The 25,965-nt window shown below is 37.9% G+C and overlaps 1 pseudogene; it reads right to left on the reverse strand.

Annotated features, from left to right (window-relative positions):
* Positions 1-1,061: 1,061 nt before the first annotated feature.
* LOC135363359 (mitotic spindle assembly checkpoint protein MAD2A-like) lies at positions 1,062-22,423 on the reverse strand (annotated as a pseudogene).
* Positions 22,424-25,965: the final 3,542 nt, after the last annotated feature.

Consider the following 25,965-nt stretch of genomic DNA (forward strand, 5'->3'; position numbering starts at 1 on the left):
AAAAGGTCACTCCCTGAAAGTAGGCAATATATATGGGAGATAACTACACACGAGTCACCAAAACAAAACAGTAACAACAACAAACACAAAGAAATACACACACATATTAAACATAAACCGTTGTGGAAGCACAACGTTTGCTGGGCGCTGTGTGCTCAGTGAATACGGACTCACAGGCTGTGGACTCAAGGCGGGTGCCTCTGGCTGGCTTGCCGTGGGACTGAAACCCAACAGTTCCCAGGTCCTCGCTGTCTCCAATAGAGGGAGCACTAAGTTACCTGCCACGCCATTACCTATTCACTTAATTGGGGGACCACAGTTTTGTTTGTGACAACTTTTTTTTTTTTTAAAGATTTTATTTATTTATTTGAGAGAGAGAATGAAAGAGAGAGAGAACATGAGAGGGGGGAGCGTCAGAGGGAGAAGCAGACTCCCTGCCGAGCAGGGAGCCCAATGCGGGACTCGATCCCGGGACTCCAGGATCATGACCTGAGCCGAAGGCAGTCGCTTAACCAACTGAGCCACCCAGGCGCCCCTGTTTGTGACAACTTCTATAGGGGAGATGCAGTTTCTTTGGTGACTGCTGACCCCTTGGAGACTAGAACTAATTCGAGGTTCGAACCAACTTTGAAGAGGCTGAAGAAGCTACGCCCATTCCTGTGAAATCCCCGGACACCGCTACAGCTACCGGAACCCAGGCTCTGCGTAAAAGCCTCTGGCTGACACTGAGCCAACTGTATACGATTGAGAATGAAGGCACTTGGACTTTAATTTCTATGGGCTTTTGTGAGGGGATTTAGTTTGGGGGGAAGTGGAGTCATAAACAAAGAGTGTCCTAGTGTTCAAATCTGGGACATTTTCATGTGGATACAGTCTCTGTGCTCATTTCATCAAAGGCTGGTGAGCCCCTTTGGACAACATGACTGGACCTAATTAGTGATACGAAATGGAACGGCGAGTTAACTTTCAGCTTAGGGCGCTGCATGGCGTTCTACCGGACTCATGGGGCCGGAGTCTTTTGTGGGCAGAAAGCAAGATGCCCTTCAGCAGTTCCCGAAGGACTCTGTGGGGAGGAGGCGAGTTCAGGCGTGTGTGAGCGCAGCAGTAGCGGGAGCAGGCGCGGCTCCGCTAAGGGGACTGCTGCCCTGGCTCCCTTCGGAGGCTGGAGCACCATGGGCTACGACACTGCTTCGCAGCCTTCCATCATGAGTGCGCGGCCTTCTTCCCTTGTCTACATTTGCATCATCCATACAAAACACTGATCGGTTTTTCTTTAAATATTCAGAGTGGACTGTAGAATCTTCGCTCATGGTAACGTGTTAGAACATGTTATACGTTTTTCTGAATACAGACTAAAATACATAGCTACTAAAATTAAAAAAAAAATGCCCGTGAGCATGCTACCTAAAGCAACTCACAGGACGCCTGTGGAACGCACAGTGTAATACACTAAAAAGCTTAAAAAGCTGGCAAATATTCAACGAGAGGGATGCATGCTACTCCACTCTCCGGGTCTCCACTCCAATCCTGATGACAGAAGGTGGTGTTGGGCAGAGATTTGGGGCCCCTCTCTCCACTTTCTCTCTCACACCATCCCAAGCAACAGAGAAAAGACCTTTCTAAGACTTATAGGAGTTCGAGTCAAGTGCTTTCTTATTGTGCCCTTGGCGTTCAGGACGCAGGGCTTCTTGCTCCCACGTTGGAGTGGGCTTGCGCGAGGATGCCTGCAGTTGCCTGGCCATTCCCGGCTCATTTCTGGAGGTGTAGTAGCAAACCCTGTTTCTGCTTGAGATCTAAGCCTCACTCTACCCAGCTTTGCTAGGGAACCCCATGATTTGGATGATAACATACATCTCAATCGCCTTCTGTCTCCTCTTTCTCACTCGTTCAAATTCCAACACAGCATGTAGTTACAAAAACAAGTGAAAGAATGAGAGAAGAAACTGTTGATGGAAGAAGATGCATGCAGCTATCGTACAGCAAAATACTGTGTGTATATAAACATCTAATGATCGCTTGTTATGAAAAAGTGTTTTTTAAAAAATTAATGAAACTTGATACTCAAATACTGTTGAGTTCTCCTTCCCCAACTTGGGGTTAGAGTCATGTAGCAGTCTAGTCTTTTTGGCTGAGTCTGTGCACACTGGAGCAGGGGCACCCTCCTTTGTTCCCTAGTCTCTGAGAAGCAATGAGATATACTAGAAAGAATATTGGCCTTGGGGGCGGGCCTGGGGACAGATTCTGGATGTTTGAAGTTGGGCAAATTACCTAGGCTCCCTGAATCTCAGGCTTTACGTGTGTAAAATGGCAACAATAACCCTCCTAGGGTTGTTGTGAGGATTAAAGGAAATGAGTGTGAGTCAGTGAGACTGCCATTCAGAAAGAAATTCACATCCATGTCTAGGTATCCACTGGGCATGTCCATATCTAGATAGCTTTTAAAGAGGTTTGACATCTTTCCCCTGCATGGAAGTGGAGCCTGAGCGGTCGTGCTTATATTCAGAGGCCTTTTTCAGCACAGATAAAATGCCAAAACAATAAAGATTTTGATAGGATGTGTACCTTTGTGCAAACAAGCTTACCTAACAAAATGGTGCAGATAAACGCAGATGACAATGGACTTTATACAAATAAATGAAATTATGTTTCTCTAGTATAAAAATAGATCAAATGGTAAGAGCACAAAAATAGGTGAAATGGTAACATAAACTGACTTGTGTAATCAGAGGGTCAACTCTTGACATTTTTCTCTCTAGGCCTTTTCTAATAGTTTTGTTGCTAAGGCTACAGTGTTTTTGCCAGATTGGAACAGCATTGTCCACTCTAATGAAGCTTAAGTAGCTTTCCCAACTAGATTTTTTTTAATAAGCATCAGTTAATACTGCTGGCTTTCAAAGCCATGTTCGTGATGAATGGAAAGATCTTTAAAGATCTGTTCTTAGAAAATGTAGCTCATAAAATTTGGAATTTAGCAGCATTTCTATTCCATAGTTATTCCAACACAAATTTTTATCACGGTTACACTGAACAAAATAACTTAAAATCTAATTTCACATATTTAATTAAAAAAAGAATAAGAAATTATTATTTACAACTTTAGCCAAAAATTAATTCCCTAAAGAGTAACTGAGGTTACTTAACGAACAATTCTTTTGACTAGTGGGTCAAGTGTCTCACAACTGCTCACAAATGCACACTTGATTTATTCTTTGCACAATATGGATAAGTTACAGGAAGTCATCTGAGGAAAGTGTAAATACAAATGCACCCAAAGAAACGTAGAGTTTTGTAAAGCGGAGTAAATGAAAACCAGTTTGCTCTGGACACTCAATTGCTAAGAGGATGTCAAAGGTAAGAGCCATTAGGAAACGGGTGAAGAAACACTCCTTTTGATGTGCTTGCTGAGGAGCCAGATGAGCTTCCTTGGTCATGGACAGAAGAGACCATCTAAACTCTAAAAAATGTAGTGCAGTTTGCATGCCCGCTGATTCCGCAATTCTACTTGTGCACTAAAGCATGAGAATTAAATTAAATAATTCATGTGAAGTGCTTAGCCAATTACAGATGCTGTATTTCCTTCCTTGGATGTCTATATTTTTGTAGCCAGAAATCCCACTGTTGATTTCCAATAAGAAAAGCTGAATATTACAGCCTTTAAAGTCAAAAGTTCACCTTAATTTGAATATTGCAGCATTAGTGACATCTGGTGGAAAATGAGTTACAATGCGGCATTATAGCTATTCTGATCTTTCCTGTCTAATAATAATATTATCACTTTCATCACATTTTCACATACCCCTTTCCCCAACTCCATGGGAGGAGTATACTTCCCTGCCCCACTGAAGTTTGGCTCAGCCACAAGACTTGGCCAAAATCAGTGGAATGTGGGCAAAAATGTCAGTGTCAAAGTTTGGAAACTAAGCTTTAAAAGTCCTGGCTAGCTATTGCCCCTTCAATGGTAGAATGAAACATGTGACCTGCAGATTTGCATGAGAATAAAACAAGCACCCCAGATAATCCACAGACTTACAGGAAAAAAAAAAAATGCTTACGGTTATTCTATGGTTGTTTGCTATGAAGCAAAAGCCAACTAAAACATGAGATCGTTATACCTCTGTGTAAAATTCCCATCAAGGCTTGACTTCTCTGTCCAATTGATGACACTGGGAGAAGAGTCCTGAAGACCGGGTGTGGTTCAGTCCCATCTGGGGCTCTGTTTCAGACCTCGACAGGCCCAATCGGAACATGTTGTTTTCATTCCTGTACCTACGGTAAGCAAAACCGAGTCAGAGTCCAGGCCAGGCCTATCAGAGGCCTATCAGACTCTCTTGGAATCTTGGCTTCTCTGTTTAACATGGTATGGAAGTCACGCACGTTTTGTTTTTGTTTTTTGTTTTCCTTCCAAATCTTTATTTAAATTCTACTTCATTAACATATACTGTAATATTAGTTTCAGGAGAATTTAGTGATTCATCACTTACACGTAACACCCAGTACTCATCGGTCATTCACAATTCTTGAACCTGTTGGTTTAAATAGCTCCCTCCTAAGGTGAGCTTCAGGTATAGGAAAGAAGGCAGGACAAGTTTAGTTGGAGCCATAGGCCAAAGCTTTTCCAATTGAGCTTTACCAACAAAGCTCATAGCTTTGTATTTGTATTTCTTAAATGATACATAATCTATAAGGGGGGGAAATTAGCAATGTTAGAAATCACAAATTAAAAGTGATAATATTAGGGTTATTTAATTTGGTAAATAAAAACACAAATGACAGAAATTTAAGTATTACCAATGATATATTAAGAAAGTTGCTACCAGTGAGCTTTTGTGGGGGAAGAACCACATTATTTCCGGCCATTTAGCAGAGGCATTGTGTTTCCTAAAGCAGTTACTGCTTTCTGAAAAGAATTTCAAACTTTTGTCCCAAAAGTAGTTCCAGAATTTTCAACTCTCTCCATATTTTTACTGAGCTTCCATTTCTGCTTTCTTTCTCAACCTAATGTGTCATGTTATGAAGGTTATGTACAGCCAAGAATGCAAATGTTTTAATCTTACTAGTGACCACTTTGTACTATATCTCATGTTGGAAAACCAGACTCTTGACCATACCTAATTCAAAATCATTTCCATTTCTGCATAACTACTTTTCTTATTCAGGCAAGAGTTGTGGGTGGACCTCTAAAATTAGATAGCTTCAACTCTCAAGGGAATGGGCTTTCGCAACAGCATTCACGACACCCATCATCAAATACGGGGACCTACACTTGTCTTGTAGTGAGAGAATTGCCCTTTATTCTTAACAAGCAGGCAACAGGATCAAACAGATCATTCAGGTGAAATAACAAAGACAAATACATATGTGATAAATCCGTGTAGTTACTTCTTGGAAGCTTGCCATGTATTTTCCTCTCCTTCATATCTCAAACTTCAGAAAGGCCAGGACCCTGTTTCATTCATCCCAATACTTGGCACGTTAACAGGTGTTCACTTTGTAATTTTTGAAGGAATGGATACAGGCTATGTGTTTTTACTTTATAGTGAAGATTAACGAGTTAATACATATAAAGAGCTTAGAACAGTGTCTGATACTAAGCACTTAATTATTACAAAATGAGATAAGATTTAGAACAGAGATTAGAAGAGACTTTTTAGAAGTCTGCCTTCAACTGACCTTGGCAAAATAAGGAAGACTAGGCTAGCAATAAGGCTAGGAGTATAGAAAAGTTCTACAGCCCAACATATGCTAAAATGAATTAATTCCAAATGACATGTATTATTTTATACAAAGAATGATGCTTATTTTAAGTCCACAGTTATAAGATTAAAGGGGTATAATCAAAGCTTGTCCATTAAATTGAAAGCACCTCCAGACTGACTCAAGTTTGTATTCTTAGGCCCTGGTAGGTACAAGATATTATTTGCTATACTGAATCCATCCTGCTATTTAACTGTGTTAATACCACACCAATATAAAAATATGTTAAGACAAATTAAAATATACATACTTAACTTTATTACATCATTTAAAGCTTGATTTTATAAAACATAAAAAAAATGTTTAAGTGTTCTGTATCACAGGAATTTAAACAGTGGCAATATACATAGCTTTGTAAGTTCAAGTTATATAAATTAAAATCAAATAATTGGAAATGCTTTTAATACGGAAAATATACAAATAAAATAAATGGCAAAAGGACCTAACAGGAGCAGTATTTCATTACTTACAGATTATCATTAGATAATTTCAGGATCTAAACAAAGACTCTGAATTTTCGGACTTCTTTTGCTGTATTTTATATTTAAATATCTCCCTACCTATATTCCGAATCAAGGTACTTGACCAAAAGGTTTAAGAAGGCATTTAGCTTTATGGCAAAAGCTTTCCATCTACAGTTACCACCTTTAAAGGAATTGACATTAACAATGCTGATGTAATCTGCTAGTTCCCTTCTGAACAATGTGCAATAATTTATACCAACCCTGTATAAAGTCATACGGGTACCAAAAAATGGAACAATTATGCACAGTTCAATAGAAGTATAATGTTAAGTTTTCCCCATCTAAAAATTAACCAGTGAAACAAAATGTATCAACTATAGTTGACTTGGTTTCAGGAAAACCACATCTGAGAGTTATAAGTACATCACTGTCCTTATCTTATCCTCAGTCATTGACAGGAATTTTGTAGGCCACCATGCTATTGACTTTGTGGATTGTAGTAGTAAATGAACGAAGGGACGGACTTCCTTAGAATTGGTAATAAACTGTGGTCCCGACTCTTCCCATTTTTCAGGTACAACCAAATCTTTGTCTGTATGTATCAGTAGATCAAATGAACCTAAATTGGGGATAAGATCATTAAAGTACAATTATTTTTTTCTAAAGTACAACCACCCTTCCTGTGTCTTTCACATTTGAACCATCTATAGTGTCAGAAAAGCTAGTTTACCTTGATCTCTAATCAATTATATTAACTAATTGCTTTTCCTCAATGGAAATTTTAGTACAGAAAATACTGTACTCCTTTTACTTTATGAAAAACTCAAGTTTTTTTTTTTAAAGAGAAAACCACTAAAAATATTTGCAGAAAGTATACAATTAATCATGAGACAGCATGAATCTAAGCCATAGAAAAGATAATACCTTGGTTCTGTGACAGCTGTATCCCAGTGCCCAGAACAGCATCTGGCATGTAGTAGGTATTTAGGATATATCTGATGAATGAAGGAGTAACTAAGAAAACAAAGACACAATTATAGCTATAAATCTTAATTATATACATAGAAATGTGTAGAAAATAAAAATAATGACAGAAATTACATCAAAATATTCAAGAGTGAGTACTGTAGAATACTTTCATTCCTTTCCTTTTCAGCACTTGTAAATAAAATGCAAATAGCATTACTTTAGCTTTATCACAGTTTTCTCATTCATATAACATGACATTTATAATTAAGAAAAAACTTAATGAGCGCATTAATTCTTAAAGTAGTAGCTTAGTCTTTTCCACAACAAATTTAAGCCAGTGTGAAGTTGTATAATACTTACAAGAAACTTCCAATAGTGGCAGAAATGTCACCGTAGCTGTGATCTGTCTGATCACTGAACGGATTTCATCTTGGATAGCTTTCTGAGACTTTTCTCTGGGTGCACTATCAAAGAAACCAATTAATTCATTTTAAGTTTTAACAAGTTATTTGAAACACAGGTAAGATTATTTATGTGATTAAATGCTTCCAAAATCAAATAAGTAATGCATTCAAAAGGAGGTTTTTTTTAAATGAAAATAAATATATGTCCTTAAGAAACTTAGTAGGCACAATATGTATCTCTATTATTTCATTTATCCTTCCAATCATTTTTTAGGGTTGTTCTTAGTATCAGGTCATTAAATAACAGATGACTAGAAAACCTGCCAAGTACTTCAAGTCAGGAAAGCTTCAGCATGTCTTAAAATAAAGATAACAAGCAGTATCTAAAATATTGAATCGGTATAATCATTTTGGCATTTTTAGTAATGCCTAAATGTCTAATTTCCTATTGCCTCAAATAAGATGTTACTCGTGTATGGCGTTAATAATTAAACATTTTCTAAAACAGACCAAAGGCTTCAGGAGCAAACTCCATCATTTCATTATGAGAGATAGTTCAGAGTTTACAGGTAAGCATGCCTAGGACAATGCTAGAAATTAGCATATAATGATGGGCATCTCCCATCCGGATAATCTAAAAACTTCAGTTTAATGTCTAAGGAGGGGCGCCTGGGTGGCTCAGTTAGTTAAGCGACTGCCTTTGGCTCAGGTCATGATTCCCGGGTCCTGGGATTGAGCCCCACATCGGGCTCCCTGCTTGGCGGGAAGCCTGCTTCTCCCTCTCCCACTCCCCGTTTATGTTCCCTCTCTCGCATGCTCTATTAAATAAATAAATAAAATCCTAAAAAAAAAAAAAAAGGGAATGTCTAAGAAGTCTGTAGCATTAAATGAAATACAGTAGAGCTGCACAGTAAGCTGGGAGAAAGTCTAGGATAATACTTCATGGTTAAAAGTACCTTTCTACAATTCATGAAATGGCCCACCTAGGACGGACACCATGGTAGCTTTACATATAGCATCATAAACACTAAAGTTTGAAATTTATGGATTTAGCCTAAGCGCAATTATGTTAAAAGTCCGTGATAGGCAAAATTCTTTCGTGAGCACAATTTGTGAGCCCAATCCTTCTCCACAGGAGATTAAAGATCACATCTAACATACTTAGAAACAAACTACTTTATGTGAAACTAGTTCAATATAAGTAGAACTCATCTAGTAAAAGAAAACAGTTTTGGAAAAAGATCTGTAAAAATGGAAGCAATTTACTTCATACTTACCTGTCATCTTTTGCAGTCTTGTCACACTCGATATCAAATTGCCACCTTTCAAGGACCTCACCACTTTCAATATTTGAGATGACAACCACCAGTTTCTGAACTGAACACTTGTATAACCAATCTGCAATACATAACAAGGAATCTTTTTTGTTTCACTGCATTACAAAACAACTCTCTTCCCAGGTCTCACTTTCTATCCTCAGCAAATTCCTACCGCTAGTATTTCGGAACTCTGCCAACCTGTACAGAAAACCTGCCCCACAATAACCTAGCTCCTGTTTTCAAATTCTCAGTATTTGTACCAGATATAGTACTGAGTGCTGAAGACAGAGTAGAAAACATGAAGTACACCCTAATCCAAGTAAGATGCAGGAGATGGCCATTAATCTAATCACTGCACCGATAAATATAAGATTATAATTGTGATAAACGCTATGAAGGTGCAGTATGTGACGCAATGAGAGCATAATAGAGGAAAACTGGACTCACTCAGGGAGTTCTCACTTGACTTCAGTTCTACAAATAAATTATCATTAAATATGCAAAATGATACAGAAAAGGGTACAGGTCTTAAATATTGAAAAGGGAAGAGCATCTGACCAGAGGATTGAAAGAAGGGTAATACAACTGCAGTAAAGAAAGGGGAGAATGAACAAGGTCAGTTTGTGTACGATACACAGGGGTCAGACCATGCAAGGCCATATGGGCCAAATTAAAGAAGTTACACTTCAAGAACCAGGGAAGTCATTACTGTATTTGAAGTATGGTATGATGTAATTAAATTTGTATTTCAGAACTATCCTTCTGGCTGTGATGTGGAAAGTAGAGTAGAGGTAAAGAGGGGATCTAGAGACACCAATTAATTAGCAATTCAAGCAAGAGGTAATGAAGGCTTAGAGAAGGATAAGCTGGTAGAGATGGATCAGTAGATAGATTCAAGAGATTTCATGGTTCAAACTGTTAGGATTTATTGACTACTTATGAGTAAGCAAGAAGAAAGACTGAGATAGCTCCCAACTTCCTAGTTTATATCACTAGTTGGATGGCTGATCCATTCACTGAGAAAAAGAATGCAAATGGGAGATGATGCTTAAGTTTTAAGATTTTATTTTTAAGTAATCTCCACACCCAACATGGGGCTGCAACTTCATATCTCGAGATCAAGAGTTGCATGCTCCATTGACTGAGCCAGCCAGGAGCGCCTTAAGTTTAGTTTTCAGGTATCACTGCGATAGCCAGATGAAGATATCAACGGAGCCACGAAATATATGAGCACAATTAGGAGAATTGGGTTGGATGTACAGTTGTGAGTCAACTACACCAAGGTTGTTAGTGAAGCTATGTACATGTCAGAGATCATCCTAGAGAGAGATTATAGTGAGAAGAGGGCCTCAGGACAAGCCCTGAATTAATCTTGGAAATTGGGATAGTATACTCAGGAATCTGTAGTGGTTTTTTTTCTTTTTTTAAGAGACAAAACAATTTTGTAATATTTAGGGCTTGTGGGCCACCTAGGTCTCTGTTGCATAGTCTTTAAAAAACAGCCCTTTAAAAATCTGAAAACAGGGCACCTGGGTGGCTCAGTTGGTTAAGCGACTGCCTTCGGCTCAGGTCATGATCCTGGAGTCCCGGGATCGAGTCCCGCATCGGGCTCCCTGCTCAGCAGGGAGTCTGCTTCTCCCTCTGACCCTCCCCCCTCTCATGCTCTATCTCATTCTCTCTCTCAAATAAATAAAATCTTAAAAAAAAAAAAAAAATCTGAAAACATTCTTAGTTTGCAGGCAGTACAAAAATAGCCACTTGCTAGACACGGGCTGTCGTATGTATCAACTTTTTCTTGACATATATCGATTTTTCTCAATTTAGCTCTGAAAAGGAAGAAATTGGGTAGTAACTTAAGGATTTGGGGTGGGTGGAAATTTTTTTCTTTTAAAACTGAAGAGAGATCAAAACAAAGAAATCAAAAATACCAGAGAAGAACTAGGATAAAATCCTTAAGGCTAGAGGAATGGGGATTCAGATTGAACAATTTGCCTCTAAGAAGAGCAATTCCTCCATTTTAACTAAAATAAAAGGGAGAAATTAAATAGGAAGGTCTGCATACATCCGAGGTGAAGAAATATCCTCAGTGTAGTCTTAAAGGAGACAACCCAAAAACCAGTAGCTTAGGTGGGGCTTGCTTCTCCATCAAATTAAGATGACATAGATTATTAGTTGCTTACTAATAATCTTACTTTTTAGCCCTGAATAAAAAAAAAAAAAACAATTAATCTAATTTTAAAAATAAAGCTACTTGATACAAAGAAATATATATGACTCATGAATTAAGAAAAAAAGATGACTAGTGTTTTTTGGAACTAGTTTTGGAAGATCAAATGGGGAGCTAGGGAGAAACATCCTACAACAGAAAAATTAGAAGTGGGAATCCTAAGTAGAGAAAAATATGAGGGGAAAAAGGAATAGATGGAGAACAAGTATTGATTCAATATAGTAATTTCTTGAGCTAAAGAAAAACAGTGAGTGCTCAGATAGAAAAGGCTTACTGATTAAAGGCAGGATTTTAAAAAAGACAAATGGAAATATATAAAAAATAAAACTCTACTGGGTGCTCTATTACTTAGTAGTTCTTTTCTTTAAGTTTAGTTTCCAGGTTGGATCCAATTTTATTTTCCTTTAAGTAATGATGGCTTTAAACTCTAGGCAGTTACAGAAAATATATGTTAAAAATATACAGTGGATTTTTCTCCAATAGTGAACACCATCATAAGGACAGAAAATTCCAACTTGTTCCATCTGGCTACATGAACTGCAAAAATCATTTCTAAGGAAGTTGATGGAGACAGTTTTGTGAAGCCATATCAGATTCCTAATATCAAAATATTCAACCCACTCAAACTGCAGTATGGGAAGGGTGGACTTTCTTTCAATTTATATATTATTTGCTTCCTTCCAATTAAGAATCACTATATTTGAGGTTGTAGTGTTTTATACCTTTTTGTACAGAGCTGAAAAATGACCACCAAGATGCCAGAAAATATGGGTTCTACAAGGCCTGCAAAACTCAAAATGGTTTGCAACAATTAAATACCTTTCAGCTGTTCCACCACATCATTTAGGTATTTTATGAGCTCAGGATCAGTTGTTACAAGCAAGGTGAGTCCATATTTCTGCACTCTAGTAAAGGTTTCAGATGGATATATGCCGCGCTGATATAAAATGCTGTTGATGCCAAATGCTGGAAACAAAAGGAATGTTAAAGAAAAGTCATTATCACTTTGTAACTCTGGAAAATAAAACATATTTAGATGTGGCTACGTTTCATTAATGGCATAAAACCATAAATGCCTTAACGTGTTTGTGGGTGTTTTGCTGAAAGCAGAGTAGGTAAAAAGTGGCATTAAACATTCTTAAAACCTTGCTTCTAATTAAGAGAGAACACGATACCTGCATTTCTGTGGCAAAAAAAGAGAAAAACGCCAAACTGCATTAATCTACTGTCAAAGTAGTACTACAACTCACTGTAATCCAAGTCCCAATTCAGATTATGTGGTTAGAGGGTGTCAAAATAGGCTTTTGCATCTCAGTTAGCAACTGATTAACTGTTCTCTGCAATGCTCTCAGCAAACCTTTCCCTCTTTTTCCTCCTTTTCTCCTCACAAGTCCTGCCAGATTCTATCAGAAGGCACAACTGTCCTGGTCCGGAATGGCGTTTCCTACATCTAGTCCATCACCGCCAATACCAGAATCAAAGAGGGGCCGAGGGGTTGTTAAAAATATACGTGGCCCCCACCCCGGTCCTACTCCGTCTGAAGTCGCGGAGGCTGGGGGCGGGCGGAAAGTGCCTGGCTCTGTAGTTGAAAGCAACGCTGCAGGTGGAGGGGCTACATCGCGCCGCAGGCCTCAGCAGCACCTAGGCCTCAAGCCCCACCATTAGCAAGGAGCCCGGAGGCGGCGTCTGCATCCGCTTCTTCCTAGATTCTCCCGCCGGGCAGGAGGCTGGGGCAGAGAGAGCTTAATTCGCGGCCTCGCGGCCTCCCCTCCACCCCCTCCCGCTTCCCCCGCCTCCGCGGCTGAGCCCCGGGCCTACCGGGCGGCCTGGCCTCAGTTCACCCCGCCCTCCGGCCTGCGCGAGGACGACTTACAGAAGAACTCGGCCACGATTTCGGCGCTCCCGCGCAGGGTGATGCCTTGCTCCCGGGAGAGCTGCAGCGCCATGGCCAGTCCTACAGACGAAGGAGTGCGCTTCCCCCCGGCAGAGAGCGACAGCAGAGACGCCCACAGCAGTTCCCCGCCACTCGTTTCAAAAGTAACGGCGCAGCACGCCCTCGGGCCTCGGCGCAGGCGCGATGAGCCTCTAGGCCCCGCCCCGTGGGGCGGGGCCTGCAGGTCCTCTGGGCGCTTTTCGGAGCTGGCCTGTCCGCAGGCGCAGGGGGTAGGCGTGGTCGCCCAGTTCTGGGTGGTCAAGCTCCGCAGGGTCCCGGCTGGGCCTGTGTAGTTGTGGTCTACTAGACCGGCCTGAGGGAAGAAGACGCCAAAACCTGGTGTGTTTTTTTGTTTTTTTAAAGATTTTATTTATTGGGGCGCCTGGGTGGCTCAGTCGTTGGGCGTCTGCCTTCAGCTCAGGTCGTGGTCCCAGGGTCTTGGGATCGAGCCCCGCATCGGGCTCCCTGCTCTGCGGGGGGCCTGCTTCTCCCTGTCCCACTCCCCCTGCTTGTGTTTCCTCTCTCATTGTCTCTCTCTGTCAAATAAATGGATAAAAATCTTAAAAAAAAAAAAAAAGATTTTATTTATTTATTTGAGAGAGAGCACATGATAGGGGGGAGGGTCAGAGGGAGAAGCAGACTCCCCGCCCAGCAGGGAGCCCGATGAGGGACTCGATCCAGGGAGTCCAGGATCATGACCTGAGCCGAAGGCAGTCGCTTTAACCAACTGAGCCACCCAGGCGCCCCAAAACCTGGTTTTAATGGCCGCTCCGTAGGCGTGCGGAGTGAGCGACCAAGGAGCACAATTTGTCAGTTTCAGAGCTGTTTTCAAGGTGATATGAACTGTCCGTCAGCTGCATCTTAAGTGGCCCCAGTGATCCCTAGATTGAAACTAGCGATTGAAACTTTTCCTAGATGCTTTGGGAGTCAGTAAAGAAACCGCGTGCGCGGTAGCCAAGCCACAGCTTGAGAGAGCCTGATTACTCTATGGAATCGCGGCTTTTCTTGAGAAATTGGGTTAGGCTTAAAGGGATGAGCCGCGGCCTTTTTTGTCCTGTGTTTTTGTCTATCCTGGGCTCAGCCTATTTCCACCCAGTTCCGCTGTGAGGCAGTCTGGAGCGGCAGGGACTGCAGTCGAACTTAGGCCTGGTCTACCCCGCGCGTACGCTGCACCCACAGACGCCGATGAGGAATAAGATCTCATTCATCAAAAAGGCCCACGTACCCTGAAGAACTTTTCAGGGAATTTTGACTCACAAACTCATTGACTTCCTGTTAGGATGAGAAGTACTAAAGGGCACAATTACTGTTCATGTCAATTACGGAACAACTTTATTCTTAAAGCAGCTAGAAAAATTATTTGTAAAATGAAGTCTCAAAAACTATGTACCAGCTATACTATTGAATTATATGAGAAATGCATTCGTGTTTTATTTTTCTATTAACAAATTACCACAAATTAATGGTTTAAAATAACACCCATTCATTATCTTAGTCATGTAGATCAGGAGTTCCTATGATATAGCTGGATGCTCTGCTTAAGAGTCTCCCATGGTTGAAATAAAGGTGTCTGCAAGTGGAATCTCATCGAAGATCTGGGGTTCTCTTCCAAGCCCCTTGGTTGTTGGCAGAATTAATATCCTTGTTTCTTGGACTGAGGTGGTTTTGCTAGTTGTTGGCCAGAGGCAAATTTTGTGCCTTTGCCAGGTAGTTCTTCCATAGGCCTTCTCATACTTTCAGTCTCTCAGACTTGATGGAGATCCCTTTTAAGGATTCATCTGATTAGGTTAGACCTAGTCAGATAATTTCCTCTTTGATGAATTTAATCCGGGAAGTGATATCCCATCATATTCACAGGTTCTGGCCACACTCAAGCAGAGATTATTTATATAAGATGTGCTCCTTAGAGGCCATGGATTTTGTGGCCATCTTAGAATGCTGCTTATGACAGTGTTACATATCAGATTTTGATCAGTTTGAAGAGTAAAACATAGGTAATAGGCCGAGTAATCCTAAAATATTTTCCTTACATCCTTTAGTCTCTTGTACCTGTGTGTTTGTGTGTTTGAATCACCATCTTTTCACTCCTTCCATCAGGAACTTAGCATCAGAATTCTGGCATCACACTGGTAGAGCATGATGCCCACCTTACTACAAATAAAAATTGTTTCTCTTTCTAAGGAACTTTATGTCAGTACAGAGCACTTCAGGAAAGACTTTCTTCAGTTTCATGGTAATATAGTTTTGAAATTACCTGAAGATACAAATAATTGTTAGTATAATTTTGGAGATTCTAGAGCTTAAAAGGCTGGCAAAATAGATGTTTTCCATATATAGAAGTATTAAATATTTTTTTTGTGCTCTGTGAGATGTAAGAAATAATTATGTTTAGAAGACCAAGTCTGTACTTTTTGAGGAGTTTGTAATCTAGTTTTGTTTAAATATGCATACTTGAGGGGCGCCTGGGTTGCTCAGTCTTCAGCGTCTGCCTTCGGCTCAGGTCATGATCCCAGGGTCCTGGGATGGGAACCCCATTGGGCTTCCTGCTCAGCGGGGGGCCTGCCTCTTCCTTTCCCACTCCCCCTGCTTGTGTTCCTGCTCTCACTCTCTCTCTGTCAAATAAATAAAATCTTTAAAAAAATAAATAAATATGCATACTTGAAAAAAAGAAAAATTGAAGTCTCATAATTTGGCCTTATCTGGCTTCTGCCTAACTCTTCGGCTGCCTTTCAGATTACTTTCCTAATCTGCCCGTTCCTTTAGTCATTTTTCCACCTCAGGGCTTTTCGTAATGTGCTTTTTTCTGCCTAGAAATTTCTATCCATTCAAATTGCTAATTATATTTATACTTTTTTTTTTTACTTAAATGTAACTGTATTCTAGAAATTTTCTTTGACCTCTCGGACTATAAAATCCTGCCCTATGCATTCTCATAGCATCTCAGAACACTATTTCAGAGCATTGTTTTCATTCTTACAATGAAAACAATGACATTGTAATAATTACGTCATGATTTGTGTTATATCTTCCTTGTCACCATGGAGGATCCATGATGACAGTGGCTAGTCCAACAATATTTGTTGAATGAATGATCATTTGAATACTTGCCTAGGAAAATTTCATGGAAGAACCCAAGACATTTTCAAATTGGAGAGCAGGTTGGATGGATGAGGTGAGGCCACATTTTGGGAGCTTTGAATATCCATCTGAAATAAGTTGGACGTACCAGGGATTTCTAGGCTCTTAGAATTGACATAATTAAAGGGGTATTTTTTTCAAGTGTAAATTCAGTAGTGGTTGTAGAATGGATCGTATATAGGACGGTCTCGAGTGGTGGTCCTCAAACTTGAGAGTGTGAAAGAATCACTTGGGTATTTTGCTATATGTAGATTCCTGACTTTTATTCTCCCTTCTCCAAATCTAATTCAGTCCAGTACCATAGCCACTAGCCACAGGTGGCTCTTAGGCACTTGAAATGTGCTTGTCTGAACTGAGATATGCTACAAGTATAAGAATACCAGATTTCAAAGACTTAGTATAAAAAAAAAAGAATGTAAAGTATCACAGTGATATGTCTTTCAATCGATTACATATTGAAATGATATTTTCACATGTATTGGATTTATTTCACTTGTTTCATTTTAGTTTTTTAATCTGACTACAAGAACATTTAAAATTACATGTGTGACTCATGTGAGATTTCTGTTGGACAGTGCTGGTCTACTTTATGGGGTCTAGGAGATGACATGTTTTAACCAGCATCCCAAATGATCCTTACATTACTTTTAGAAAAGCATTAGACCATAATGGATATTTTAGTATTGCAGGCCCAGGAGGGCCTAGGAGGTTGAGAACCTGGACTAGATGGATGCCAAAGAGTTGGAATAATGAATCATGGAACACTACATCAAAAACTAAAAAAAAAAAAAAAAGAAGGTATACATATACATATGTATATATATGAGAGCAAGCTATTTGGAGGCAAGAATTGAATCGATGACTTAAAAGGGAGAAGAATGTACTGGTAGTACAGATAAATCCAAGGTGGCAAGCCTGCACTACAGGCTAGTGTTGGTGAAGTCTATGGGTATGTTAGGAAGAACTGCCCAAACTCAGCCTATTTTATTTCTTACTTATCACATAAACACTTAAGTTTCCAGAAGCTTTGGAGAGATGTCTTTCCTATTAATTTTAATTGCTCCATTCGACATTGACCTATCTTATCTAAATCATCTTATCTTTATAGAATGTTTTTTAGAAACTTGTTTTCAGTTACTTGAGTTTAGATTTATTTATAATTCAGTGAAGTCCTTCTAATATTTGGGGGAAAGCTATTTGGACAGTGAGAAGTATAAATATAAATTAAGATTTATTTCTGAAGAAAATTCAAGCAGAGAGCATAACCAAACAAACCCATATCACCAAAAGAGATAACTATGAAAAAGTGTGTCATAAACAGGCTTAAATTCAATATTAGGATGCTAAAACCAGAAATGAAAATTTCTAAAGCTAGAATCAAATGGAATTTTAGACTGAAAGTAACTTAATTAATGACTTAGTAGAACAATCTTATAGTTGAGGAAACTGAGGTCCTGAGTGGATACATGGTTAGTCTAAGATTCAATATCTAGTTAGAAGATTTAATAGTAGAATCTAGAGTTTCTGACTTAGTCTCTTGTTGAATTTTATCAATTTGAAGACATGCTAATTAATGCTCTTGTTTTTAAAAAATCAACTGATTTTAGATTAAGGTTTTTTTTTTTTTTTTAAGATTTATTTATTTATTTTAGAGAGAGAGAGGAGCATGAGTGGGAAGGGAAGAGGGAGAGGGACAGAGAATCTCAAGCAGACTCTATGCTGAGCGAGGAGCCCCACATGGGGCTCAGTCCCAGGATCCTAAGATCATGATCTGAGCCAAAACCAAGTGTTGGACCCCTAACTGACTAAGCTACCCAGGTGCCCCAAGATTAAGGGTTTTTATTCAATAAACTGTACATATAACTTGTCAAGAAAACGGCAGTTACAATCCATAATGCATTTTATGTTAATACACAAATTGTTTCAACTGCGCCAGAAGATGGCGCTATTTACACGTGAAATAATACCTTTCAAAAATTCAGTGCATATGTTTCAATTTGTGCTTCAGTTCAAAGTAAAATTAAGGGAAAATGTCTTTAGTGGCTTCTAAGGTATCGGTATATGTGAAATACATCAGAATGAAAGATTGTTCATGATATACTACAGAATTCATATATTATAAACATTTAGTATATGGATGCTCACTATATTTACACTTAATTTACATATTGTTTTTTACATGGAAAAAGGAAACATTTTAGGTAGTTGAATCATTATTCTTGCAGACTTACGAAAGTTTTCCTTCAGATCACTAGGTGTTATTTTATTCTTGAGGCCAACATCTTGACATAAAGCAGTTTGTTCTAAATCTGTTAAAGCAGAGGGATAGTTTATGATAATTTTAATAAGGTGCATTTACTAAATTTTGAAAAAAATTACTGTGCACATAGGTAATAAATTAATTATTAATTATGTCAGTTTGCAGAATTTGCTTTTTTCTTTTAAAAAAAAGGATGTTGTCATAAAGACCTATTTTCCTCACATACTTTCCCGCTAAGGACTTTCTTTGATTGTTGGTCCACATGTTCAAAAAGATAGCACAACACATTTGAATCATGACATTGTATTAATAAGCAATGGCTTAATAGAGTGAACAAATATAACCCCATACTGGTGTAATTTATAATTTTTAATGATCCAGTTGATATACAGGATATTATAATCTTTTCTTTAGTAAAAATTGAGAAAATATTATTGAGAACCAAATATTATTGAGAACATAGTAATAATTCCATAAGTTCTTATAATGAAAAATATGGGCTGTTTCTTATCAGAAAGTATTACTGTGTTTTGTTATGATTTTGTTTTGATATTATAATTCTCTTATGATAATGGCATATAATCACTTAGAAGTCTTTTCATGGCTCAACCAGGATTAGGTGTCAAAGGTATAATTTTAAAGGCAGGTGATAGTCTTATGCATAGTTAATCCCCAGACTGATGGAATGTGTGTGTGTGTGTGTGTGTGTGTGTAACATATATATGAAGAATGGGTTCTGCAATCAGTTGGATTTGACAGCACGGTGTATTTTGAAATGTAATTGAAGCTCAAAACAACTTAGAACAGTTTCAGGTACAGAAACTATCAACACAAAGCCTCTATGAAGAATGAAAAAGCCATGGTTGCTATGAAATTAATAAAAATAGATTGAATTTCTTAAATGATTTTATAATTATATATTAAATCTCATCAAACATTCTATGCCTATCATACATTTTTTGTTTGTTGTTTCTGAATATTCTGTATATAGGGTTATTTTTATTATTGCCCATATGTAAGTAAAGGTGAATTAGTTCTGCTAAATCTGTCAACTAATAATTAGACCAAAATTGTATCTGAGTGAATAGAAAGATATTTTTTGAGGAGTTCTACAGACAAAATAAAATAAACCATAAATTTGGGTCTTTCTCAAATATTTGTGAATACCAACTTATAAAACACTCATGAGAAGACAAAGCTTTGTGAAAACATGGAAAATCACTTTACTTTAAATTTATATTTTTCTATTTAGATAAACTTGGTTCTGTCAACTGGAACTGTTCTCTTATAAGCTGCCTTGTGTTTATAGCTCATTCAAACAATATAGTAGTCAAGCCATATTTATCAGGTTACAGATCAGTCATGCACGTTAATTCTATTATTTCTGCTGGGATTTCCCACTTAAAAATTGATGATGACAGTGGTTTTTATTCTTGAGTAATGTACATAGTCTGTTTAACATCAACTGACAACAAAACGTCTTACTGAACCCTAGAGTTTTTGGTTTAGTGTTGGAGATCAAGTGGATTAAAAAATAAATGGTATCTTTTTATTATTGCTTAGTTTCGGTATAGTTGTAAATAAAGATGCTAACTTTTCACACTGAAATAGATGGCAATTATCTGTTGTAAGGCTGTCTTTTGGATGATCCAGAATATACCTTTTTAAGCCCGTGTTACATTCATATCAAAAGGAGACTTGAAATGAAGTTTCATTAATTTGTTTATCTCCAAGAATATTCTTGCAGACCCTTGTCTGAGAAACAGCAGGCCGTAGCATTCAGATATTCAAAATGTATTCACAGAATTTGGATATTCTTAAAAGTGAGGTGTGGTTATGAGTTTGTATAATTAAGAGTTATTGATGAGATGGGTTCCTTTTGGGGTTTGGAATTTTACATTAAGATTCTTATTAAATTTGAGTTATCTTTAGTTTCCATTGAATTAATAAGAAATTATAATATTTAACTCCTAAAGGCAGCCGAATATACTACTGTAACACTGTTAAGCGTCTTAGGGACTTAAAAAGTTCTGTGCTGCTCTCAGATGGCTGCCTGCCTGAGGAAAAAGATCAGGAGTGTGGGAAGGGCAGGCCATTACTTAATGCCTCAGGTCCCCCTGGACCTTGACGGAAGGTTATTTGAAGGACCCTGGAAATGTGTATACACCTTCCTCTTTTCTTTCTCAAAGATCTTGTTTAAAATAGTGTATCCCATTAGGAATAGAAAAAATGATGAATATACACCAATATAGGTTTATTTATCTCTAAATTATAAACTTTTCCAGACTATTAGGTACATGTAGTATATACTATATATTTATATATATTTAAAATATATAGGTATTTCAAATGTTATATTTTATATATGTTATATTTAAACATAATAAATATGTATATATTTAAAACATACACAAGTTAGAAATTAAAGAAAGATGAGATGAATGTTTCTTTCGTTTTTTTTTTTTTTTAATTTATTTATTTGAGAGAGAGAGAATGAGAGAGAGCACATGAAAGGGGGGAGGGTCAGAGGGAGAAGCAGACTCCCTGCCGAGCAGGGAGCCCGATGCGGGGCTCGATCCAGGGACTCCAGGATCATGGCCTGAGCCGAAGGCAGTCGCCCAACCAACTGAGCCACCCAGGCGCCCGAGATGAATGTTTCTTTTAAAAATGATACTTGTTGGAGCACCTGGGTGGCCCAGTAGGCTAAGCGTCTGACTCTTGGTTTCAGTTCAGGTCATGATCTCAGGGTTGTGAGATCGAGCCCCCACCTCTGGCTCTGAGCTCAGCTCAGCTCTGAGTCTGCTCCAGATTCTCTCTCCCTCTCCAGTCTCTCCCACTCTGTTCCTCCCCCCCACTCAGGCTCGCTCTCTTTCTCTCTAGAATAAATAAATAAAATCTTTAAAAATGATTCTTGTTATATCACTAGAAAATAATTTATTTTTATGTTCACTAAATGTATTAATAACTATTAAAATTTATGTGGTTAATATGCCTCATTTTAAAAAAAATTTGGTTTAATTATTTGTAAATGATTTAAAAGTCTGATACTGAGTTCAGTTTATTTTAATACTTGGGAGTTTTTTGGTTTGTTTTTGAAGTTTTTGTTTTTAGGAGGATACAAATGGAAGAAGTCCATTAATGACTTATTTATTTATATTTATCTGTATTTTTATAGTTTTAACAAATGGATCTAAAACCAAAGATTTAAGCAGTTTTCGCCCATTTCTTAAAAATATGAAAACACATCTTTCTATTAGTTTGGAATTAATTGTTCCCATCTTTTAATTGCCTTTGGAACTAATTTGTAATTTAGAAAAATTACAAATGGATTAGAAAAATTTGTTTCCAAGGTTTGTTTTCAATTGTACAGATGAAGTTTTTTTTAAAAAAATAATCGATACAAACATGCTGTCTCAGCAGCATGACTGTCTTTTGAAAAACATTTGCTCATTCATTTAAAAAAGTCACTTTTCCTTTTTAAGAACATATTGAGTGTTAATTTTTCTGAAATTCTTCTTAGATAGCACAGTACCGAGTGTTGCCTACATAGAGAAAGGGTGAGTAAATTTGAAACAGTTGACCTTCATTTCCTCAATCTACCAACAGTGACCTGTAACTTTCTGATAGGGTGCTGGTGTCAATCTATTTGTTACATTTTAGTACAGTTTAGTGTATTTTCTTAGATTAAAAAATCAATATAAGTAGACATTCTAACAGTTCTTCTTATACCCCCAAGGGACTATTTTGTGCACATATTCCACTTTGGAAACCATTAGTTAAAAGTATGTTTACAGGAAGGATAAGGTACCCTGAGTTGGGGACAGTAGTGTTCCCTCCTTGCCCCCCCTCTCAGGTACACATGGAATAGACAAATGTAGCTTGGATGACTGACTTGCCTGTGTGGAATGTGAGCTCTCATTCTCCATGCCAGCTTCTGCCAGATCAATCCTGTGAGGAAAAGACATTATTTTTATTGGGAAAAGGTGCCCCAGACTTTTGAACACCATTCATTTTCCACTTAAACCTGCTGAAGGCACAGAATAAAAACCCTCTTCGGAGTTTCAACAGATTCTTATATGGTAAAAGTCCACTTGGAACACATGAAAAAACTTTACTACTTGTAGCATAGAGGTGGAAGGTCATGGCATTGTCTAAGGAAGCAACAATGTCCAACCAATCTACCAGAAGCAGAGTTCACAGGCACATGTGCAAGTAAAAGGTGTCAGCCTCGCATGTTCTAGAGAAATATTTTAGAGGTGGAATATCTGGACAATTTAAGAAGAATTCTGTAAGGATATTTTTTCCCTCACCTGTAAAATGGAGGTAACGATAATACTTGTGACAAAATTTTTGTGAGGATTACAGGAGATAATACAACTGAAGCTTTGGTTTATTGTTAATATATTATTCTTGTTATTATAAATTATTGTTATTATTATTTAGATAGCTTTTCTTCCACTTTCCCAAGTACCTTTCCTGAGTCTGATACATGTGTAGTCTAGGATAACTAGAGGAGTCCTCAGGTAACGCAACTTCAGGAAAAAGATGAGGACAGACCCTGTCTTACCACTATGGTAAACAAAATACAATTATAATAGCTAGCATTTATTGAGCACTTCCTTTCTGCCAGACACTCTTCCAAGTGCTTTATGTGAATCTACTGACTTAATCCTTTCACAAGCACACAAGTTACGTACTTTAATTACCTGTGTTTTATAGCTAAGAAAACTAACTTATAGAAGGAAGTTGAATCATTTATCCAAGATCACCCAACTCAGAGAACTGAAGTCAAGTCCAAGCAATCCAGATGGTAGCAGGATATGAATCCTGAAAGTATGAAAGGTCTGGCTATATTTTAGATAATCTATCATGAGGTGATGCATAGTGGGTCCTTATGTCCTGTCCCTCCCTCCATTCTTGATGTGAAATATTAAGTGAAGTGAGGAATTACCTTCAGTTTCTCAGTGGAGGAGGAGGCAAGATAGGGGAGCGGGGGAGGGCAAAGATAGGCAGACAAGAAAAAAGGGTTGGAAAGATTCTGGGGGCAGCCATTGTGCGGAATGGGAAGAGAATTCAACCAAGAAGAAATAATAGTACAGAGCATTGTTCCTCGATAGATGTTTACTGAGTACTATTTATCTCATGATGTGGAGGTATATGGATGCAAAAAAAGAGCCTTTCTTTTCCAGGCAAATGTAGCTGGGGACCCAATATACCAAAACAGCTGCAGAGAAGGAGGGATAAGATAACAGCCAAGTGAATGTATGCAGTAAATGCAAAATGAATTCAAAAATAACTATGGGAATGTGTCTTGGAGGACATTGCAGTACTTGAAGAGTGTTTAGAACTTTAGCAGGCAAAGATGGGTGGCTGTTAGGGAAGGTTAAATTGAGAACAATTAAGTCTGGTGTGGGTCATAAAGAAAAGGTAGGACAATAACCTTTTTGGATGTAGACATAAAGGTAGGACATTACAGGCACAGAACTTAACATCAATAGACCAAAAGTATGGAAGCACCAAACCAGCTCACTTTTACCCACGACACAGTCTTGATGTAATTAGATCACATCTGGGTCCTTTTTCTAGAGAGCCTTTGTGTGGCAGGCTGAAAAGTTGGGACTTCTCCCAGGAGACATGAGGAAGCCATTGGAAGTTTGGGAACTTTGGAAGAATTTAATTATAGTGATGTTTTAGTAACATGATGGTAGCTGACATGAATTACAGGTTGGAAAGCTATGTAACAGTCCAGGCAAGAAGCACTCAAGACTGTTTCTTCACTGTTTAAATTGCAGCACGTGCTGTAATCATCAGGAGAATCCTTCCTTTGGCCTCATTATCATAGATTCATCAGTTTCCCCCCTTTTCTCCCTATCTTTGGTGTCTTTGATTTCTGGTTCTTTAATTCCTCCAAATTTTTACTCTTCTTCTTAGCTCCTACCCTTTCCTCTTGGCCTTGTTAACTTGTCTTCCACTGCTCTATGTGTATGAGCTGTTCTGCTCTGATCTGACTCGATTCAGAGAGTAGGCCTGCACATTTCAGCCCCACCACAGAGATTTCAATCAACTGAGGCCCTAACTCACTCCATTCCTTATGTTACTGCCATATCCCATAATATTTGCTTAGCTGTAATGGTTACTAATGTTTGATGTCATTTTATTATTTAAATTCAGTAAAATATTTCTGCCTTTTTTTCATGGGATTATGACTAACAGAGGAGCATGTTAAACTGTGTGAATAGAAGATAAGGATAGTAGCTCTAGTAACCCTGTATGTTTCTTATCATTTTATTAAGTTTTCACATAATTTTATTCAAATTTGAAAGTCTTTAAAATTAAAGACAGAAAATCATATACATTAACTTGATGTTCCCCTTAAAATACTAAAATATTGCCATTGGTTTCTATTGGTTACATTGTTTTTCTATTTAAGAAATTATCAGTTTCCGCCTTCTCTTACAGTGACTTAGTATCCAAAACATAGTGAACATTTAACTATATGAGGTGAAAATATATTAAAAAAAAAAATGAATGAAAATGAATAGAAAGAAGTCTTGAATCTAGAATATGGATATATCTACACACATACACAATATGTCCCTATGCCATTTGAATCCATAATAACCTTCCTTTAAAAGCATCATTGCAGGGGCGCCTGGGTGGCTCAGTTGGTTAAGCGACTGCCTTCGGCTCAGGTCATGATTCTGGAGTCCCGCATCGGGCTCCCTGCTGGGCAGGGAGTCTGCTTCTCCCTCTGATCCTCCCACCTCTCATGTGCTCTCTCTCTATCTCATTCACTCTCAAATAAATAAATAAAATCTTTAAAAAATAAAAATAAAAAAAATAAAAGCATCATTGCAGTAGTTTCTAAGTATCTCAAAATTATTTTTAAGTTAAGGCTTTAGGAAAGTAGTAATTTTGAGTAATTAATGCTTAATACAAATGTACCAAAGGCAATAAGAAAGCATTTATAAGATCAACTTTTTAATTATGAGATATTTTATAAATGATTCAGTCCTACACTTCTGCTTGCACAATTCCACATGAAACCTTTTTTCTTCTTTTTTTTTTTTTTAGTGGAAGAGGACAATCAAACTTGGTTTTATCTTGAGAGCTCAAGAAAGGGTAAAAAATGGGTAGCAAGAAGTCTTTTTTGTGGAAAATGAATCCATTTTGAAGTTCAATGGGAAGAAGCAATTTTTGAATTTTGTATAGAAAATTTATCTAACTTCATAATTAACTTGATTATTTGATTTATTATGTAAACAAAGTATAATGTTTCTTAAAGCCTACAAATAACCACTTTTTCTAACCATGAAAGATTAAGTGAAAACAAAGGGAGTGAACAAAAATGGGAGGGGGTCACAGATCTGTATCTGCATGGAGGAACAGGGCAGTACTTTGGGGGAGTGCAATTTACATGAGCATCTGGGTCTTTTGTCATGTTTTGGATGGATGACCTGAGTCTGATATATTGGTGAATAGCATTAAGAAAGGTCT

This window comes from Mirounga angustirostris, unplaced genomic scaffold, assembly GCF_029215605.1.
Source record: "Mirounga angustirostris isolate CCGP_5_RB_7025 unplaced genomic scaffold, mMirAng1.0.hap1 SCAF_116, whole genome shotgun sequence".
NCBI lineage: Eukaryota > Metazoa > Chordata > Mammalia > Carnivora > Phocidae > Mirounga > Mirounga angustirostris.